At 37.5% G+C, this 6,739-nt stretch overlaps 1 pseudogene across 1 annotated transcript in view; it reads left to right on the forward strand.

Moving 5' to 3' along the window:
- The window catches only part of LOC149119453 (uncharacterized), a 38,003-nt pseudogene extending 32,715 nt beyond the window's left edge, over nt 1-5,288 (forward strand). The window contains exons 2-5 of the transcript XR_016228572.1: nt 276-402; nt 637-729; nt 3,212-3,272; nt 3,445-5,288. The product of XR_016228572.1 is annotated as an uncharacterized LOC149119453 (transcript). The remainder of the gene's footprint in view (nt 1-275; nt 403-636; nt 730-3,211; nt 3,273-3,444) is intronic.
- Nucleotides 5,289-6,739: the final 1,451 nt, after the last annotated feature.

Below are 6,739 nucleotides of genomic sequence, written 5' to 3' on the forward strand. Positions count from 1 at the left end.
CTTATGTTTACTGATTACCATGTGAACAGCTTTCAGAATCATTAGAAGAAACCCCAGTTCTAGAATATTAAGGGAAACTCTATTGTGATTTTGGAATTTTAAAATTATTTTAAGGGTAGGGTAGTTTCATTGTGATTTTGCTCTCTGTTGCCATATAGATTACAGAGGAAACTGTTATATATAAGTAGCAAATAAGACACTCAGAAAAATCCACTTCCAGTCTTTGTGATTAGTGATCCAGGACTGATATGTTGAAGATGAATGTGCTGTTACAGGTGTTGGTGTCATTTGAAGACCTGGCTGTGGACTTCACCAAGGAGGAATGGCAGAACATGAATCATTCTCAGAGGACCCTATACAGGGATGTGATGCTAGAAATCTATAGCATCCTACTGTCCTTGGGTAAGTAAAAACCAGCTTGTACCCAGGTAGAATTATTTTTTCTCAGTTGAGAATTCAACAATTTATAAGGTTTCATATCTGGTTGGTATAGGATTTCAGGCCGTGAAAAATTTTTCCCTCTAGAAAGCAATTCAACTTGGCCTTTTTCTGGCACTGCTTCTGGGCCCAAGCTGTTGTCCCTCAAAACCCAAAGTTAGTGGTTTCACAAAGTCAAACATGATTTCCTATTAAAAGGGCACTGCATAAACAAGCCTGAGGTGATCTTCAAGTTGGAACAAGGAGCAGAACCATGGATGGTGGAAAAACCCCTGAACCAGAGCCTTTCAAGTAAGTGAGCACATGTTGGTCAGGGTGACTGGGACAGAAAGCTCAGCAGATGCTGACTGCAGCATTACTCACTAACTTTTCCTAAATCCCAGAATTTCTGCCAGCTGGTATCATACATGCAACAAAGGCATTCTACAGCCTCCAAGTAAGGCTGCCTTGCAAATATCCATCTAGCTGCTTTCCTGCTCTTGCTGAATATTTTCTTAGATTAACCAAAATGCAAGTGTTTTCTGGCTTTTATAAAGCTGTTTTCTCAGTTTGATACATCCCCTGAATTCTAACTTTTCTTTCTTCCTACCTTCAAAGCCTGTTCTGTGACATTTATTCAATTATTTATTCATTCTTTCAGTGCTTATTAATTGGCCAGCTCATAGACAATGTTTTACTACTTGCTGAAATTGAATTTCCACTTCTGGCTTTGAACAGACACAGGCCTTGTTATTGCTCAAATTTGTGGATGAAACGAGTGAATGGGAGCTCTCTCGTTGTCTCTGTCAAATAAATAAGAAAATAATAGGTTTTGCAAATATTTAAAAGGTGAAATGGCTCTGTCCTTATTCTTTCTGGCTCTCATTCTCTCATTCTCTGATCCATAAGTAAATAAAAAAAGAGCCTTTGTATTGTGACATCAGAAATCACGATACTAAGCATGACCTTACATAGGAACATGAAAATTGGTGGTCCTATGCTCACCAGGAGATTGACATCTAAGGACAAGTGTACCTGTGAATTTTATTGAGCAGCTCTTGTTTGTTTGGGAGGAGAGTTTGAACTTAGAATTCCTCTTTCTTTTTCTTTCTAAAAAGATATACTTTATTTTTTGAAGGCAGAATGAAAGAGAGACAGAGGAAGATCTTCATTCTGCTGGTTCACTCCTCAAATGGCCATATTGGCCAGGGCTGTACTAGGCTGAAGCCAGGAGCCTTAAACTCCATCTGGGTCTGATACATGCATGGCAGGGGACCAAGTGCTTGAGTCATTTTCCATTCCTTTCCCAGGTCCATTAGCATGGAGCTGGATCAGAAGCAAAGCAGCTAGTTCTCAAACTAGCATTGCAAATATGGGATGCTGGTATTGCAGAAAGTAGCTTGTGCTGTGCCATAATAACCCTCTCTTTTTTTAAAATATAATTCTAAAATGGAAAAGAGATAAATGTATAAGGGACTCAGCTTTTCTTTGAAAGGAGTTGACAAGAAATCCTCCAACACAGAAATCAAAAACATTCAAAACTTCAAATTATCAAACAGCAGTGTATAGAAGAAAAATAATAGGGAAAAGTAATGTCCACTGGAAAGTATTCAACATACTATTCCATTTAGAAAGTGAGTGGACATTTTTATGAAATGCTTTTCCACCTTCAAAAATGGTTATTTATCAGAATATTCTTGCAGCGTAGTGGGTAAAGATACCACCTGCAATGTTGGCATCCCCTTTAGAGGCTAGTTTGTGTCCTGGATGCTCTACTTCCTATCCATCTACATGTTAATGTGCCTAGGTAAGTAGTGGAAGATGGCCCATGTGTTTGTAACCCTGCCACAAATGTGGGAGACCCAAAGTTCCTGACTCTTGGCTTCTTTCTGGTGTGGCCCATGTGCATTATGGCCATCTGGAAGTGAACCAGCAGATGGAAGATCGATCTCTCTCTCTCTCCTATTCTCTCTCTTTAACTGCTTTTCAAAGTTTGAATTTTCAAAGTCAGAGTTACACAGAGGAAGAGATAGAATCATGTCCTCTACTGGTGCACTCCTCAAATAGTTGCAATAGCCAGGGTGAAGCTAAGAGTTCAGGGACCCAAGCACTTGTACTATATTCCACTGATTTCCCAGACACAGTAACAGAGAGCTGGATTGTAACTGGGGTAGCATGGCCTTGAACTGACATAGCAGGTGGTGTTTTTACCTGTTGCGCCACAATGCTAGCCCCAATAAATCTGAAAATATACAAATTAAATTATTTTAGTTATTTTCATCCACTTGAAAGAATGTCAGTGAGAGCAGGAGAGAGTAATATCTTCCATTCTTTGATCTGCTGCCAAATTTCCTGAACCATTAGTAGTAGACCAGTCTGAAGCAAAATGTCTGCAATGATATCTAGACTTTTCAAGTGTATATTCAGGTATTTCAAGTGAGTGGCAGAGTTGCAAGCACTTGAAGCATTATTCACTGCCTACAAGGATATATGATCAGCAACCTATATTGGAAACAGAGTAGCCGAGGCTCAAACTAGCACAGTTATGGGAAGCAGCCATCTCAAGCAGTGGCTTGACCCACTTGCCCAACTTAAAAAATATTTAAGGTACTTAAGAATATTTTTGAATATTGGGAAAACTATTGTAAAAACCACCAAATGATCATAAATGAATAACGTCTACTGATGTTAAATCCATGCAACTAAGATAACAATAAACTTGCTTTTCAACAAGCATTCCAAAAGAAACAGTTTGATATGGTTCATGAATTTGGTTACTTTTTTCTCATTGCAGTTGCTAACAGAAAGGATGACCTTATCAAAACCAACCAGAAAAGTGAAGAAGTAAATTTGAGGCAAGTTGTAATTACAAAAGTATCTCAACTCCCAACAGAGTTGAATTCAGAAAAAAAAAAGGAAAAGATTTAATTTAACCTCAGGACATATTTGTAACCTGATTATATAAAAGGAAAATAGTTTAGGAAAGAAACCTGAAGTATATGACTTATTGAATGTTCTACTCTCTAGGGGACCTGATGAAATACCAGCTGGAGAGAAACCTCATGGACCTAATGTCACTGGGAACTCACTCCAATACTTGGAACATCTTAGTCAACATCACCAGATTCAGAATATACAGCAGGCTTTTGAACACAGTGGCCAAGGGAAATGCTATAACAGGAAGAGACTATCCTTTGAATGTGAGAGGATTTGTGTGGAACACACCTCTAATAAATCAACTGTCATTTCAGGAAACAAAACTCTGGTTGAAAGTAAAAATTTCCATAAAAATGTCTATCTCAATAAATATCAAAAAGCAGGAGAGAATCTCCATGGATCTTTTGAGTATGATGAATCTCTGAATTACAAATCAGATCTTACAATGTATCAGAGAACACATATGGGGTAAACTGTCCATATATGTAAGCACTGTGGGAAGTCTTTCAGCTGTAAATCCTGCCTTACTATCCACCACAGAACTCACATAGGGGAAAATCTCATTGAGTGCATTGAATGTGGGAAAAGCATCTACCAGAAGTCAGACATCACTAAAGACCAGAGCATTGCCACATGGAAAATCTTCATGAATGTAGTGAGTGTGGAAAAGCCTTTTATCAGAAGTCATATCTCGTTAAACACCAGAGAATCCACACAGGAGAGAAACCTTATGAATGTAAGATATGTGGGAGAGCATTTTGCCAGAATTCACAACTTAGTACACATCAGAAAATTCACACAGGGGAGAAACCTTATGAGTGCAATGAATGTGGAAAAGCCTTTTATCGGAAATCACATCTCGTTATGCATCAGAGAACTCACACAGGGGAGAAACCTTACAAATGTAATGAGTGTGGAAAAGCCTTTTCCCAGAGTTCAGTCCTCAATAAACATCAGATAATTCACACAGCAGAGAAACCTTATAAGTGAAATATATGTGGAAAAGCCTTTCGTTGGAAGTCAAGTATCATTATACATCAGAAAATTCACACAAGGGAGAAATCTCATGAATGCAATAATTGTGGAAAACCCTTTTGCCCCAGGACTGCCCTCATTAGCTGTAAGAGAAATCATACAAAGGAGAAACCATGATTGTAATGTGTTGAAAATCATTTTGCCACAGGTCTGCCCTCATTAACTATCAGAATTCACAGAAGAGAGAAACCTTATGAATGTAATATGTGTGGAAAAGCATTTTGCCAGAAGTCCCAACTAATTTTTCATTAGAGCATGCTCACAGGGGAAAAAAAAATCTTATAAATGCAAAGAATGTGTAGAAACATTTTTTCCAGAATTCAAGGCTCAGTAGTCATAAAATTCACACAGAAGGAAACATTTTCAATTGACTAAATATAAAAAGGACATATTTTCCAGGAATACATGTCAGCATACATGATAGAATTCACACAAAGAAGAAAACCATGATAATGGAATCTTTGTGAACAATTACTTTGACAGAAGTCTTCAGCACACATGAGAGAAATCACAGGAGAAAAGATACATGGATATAGATGAAAATTTTCTACCATAGGCCAGCTGTTATTATCAGAGAACTTACAGAGGAAAATCTCTACACATGCAATGGAAGTGGAAAATCCATTTACTCAAAGGCAATCTTCAGCAAAAATTACTGAATTTTGCAAAGAATGCACTGTATACATGTATTGGATGTGAAAAAATGTTTTTGCAAATCAAACTTCAACAGATTTTAGGGTTTTCACAGGAGGAAGTAACAAGGTATGAAGACCTGCTATATGTTCTTCAAAATCATCTTCCTTTGTGTCATACAACCTGCATTTTTAGCTTCCCTACTGTGAGTAGGACAGTGGAAATGAGCTCTGCTTTCACATGTGAGTGTTAATAAATATTGCCTATAATATTTACTTAAGGTGCCATTCTCATTTACAAAGTTACTTGATGCAGATGTTGTGTTGTCTGCCTATGATTTTCCCCCTACATTATTCTGGTACAGAACAGTGTTATGATCACAGTCACATCACCTCACTCATTTACGAGCCATATGCTCTATTTTTAGCTTTGGATAATGAGTATTTTGCCTAGGGTAGGGAGTGAGTCTCCTGTAGTCATGAGTCTCTGAAGCCAGCAGAATCCCAAACTTTACTTTGTGTATGTCTTCTAGACTGCTGCTTTTTCCAGCTTCTGTGCTTTTCCTATTTCTACTTTTTTATTTATGTTTAATTTTATTTGTTAAACAAGTTTCATGTATTTCATATTGTACATATTGAGAACTATAGTAGGATTCCCTGCATTCTCCCTCCCCCCACAGTACAATCCTTCCTGCCCCTGCATCTGAGATACCCAGTCTTAATTTTACCATAATCTATTTCCAGTATACTTAATGATCATATAGTTAACCCTGCTCTAGGTAAAGGCATTCAACATGTAGTATGGAGAGAGAGAAACAATACAGAACAGAAGTAAAGAAATACTGTTACTCAATGGAAGAGGCAGGGCTATAAACAGTCCTCAGACCTCAAAATGTCTGTTTCACTCCAATACATTATATTTCAACTATTCTATTAGTTACATTGGATCAGAAGAAACATATGGTATCTGTCTTTTTGAGGTTGGTTTATTTCACTAATTATAATAGGTTCTAATTGCAACCATCTTGTTGTAAAAGACAGGATTTCACATTTTTTACAGTTAAGTAGTACTCCATAGTGTATATACACCATAATTTCTTTATACGCTCCACAGCTGATAAATATTTGGGTTGACTCTGTATCTCTGCTATTGTGAGTTGTGTTGCAGTGAATGTGGGGTTACCGATAACTATTTCAGATGCTGATTTCTTTGGTTTGAGTAAATTCCCAGAGAGGGATGTCTGGATCATATGGTATGTCTATATTCAGCTTTCTGATGTTTCTACATACTGTTTTCCACAGTGGTTACACCAGTTTACATTCCCACCAAGCATCAATCAGGGTACCTTTTCCCCACATCCTCTGCAGCATTTGTCATTTGTTTATTTCAGTACTCAAACCATTCTAACTGGAGTGAGGTGAGACTCTGGTTTTGATTTGTATTTTCCTGTTGCTAGTGATCCTGAGCATTTTTCAAAAATGTGTTGGCCATTGGAATTTTCTCTCTTGAGAAACTCATTTTTAAGTCTTTTGCCCATTTATTCATGGGATTGTTTGTTTTGTTGAATTTTTTTAGCTGTTCATAGATTCTGGATGTGAACCTTTTCTCAGTTGCATAATTTGCAAATATTTTCTCCCATTCTATGGGTTGTCTCTTCTGTTTGCTGAGTATTTCTTTTTTATTGCAGGAGCGTCTCAGCTTGATGTAATCCCAGTTG

The sequence above is a fragment of the Oryctolagus cuniculus genome, chromosome Y (assembly GCF_051225735.1).
Source record: "Oryctolagus cuniculus isolate XC-2025 breed Fujian yellow rabbit chromosome Y, ASM5122573v1, whole genome shotgun sequence".
NCBI lineage: Eukaryota > Metazoa > Chordata > Mammalia > Lagomorpha > Leporidae > Oryctolagus > Oryctolagus cuniculus.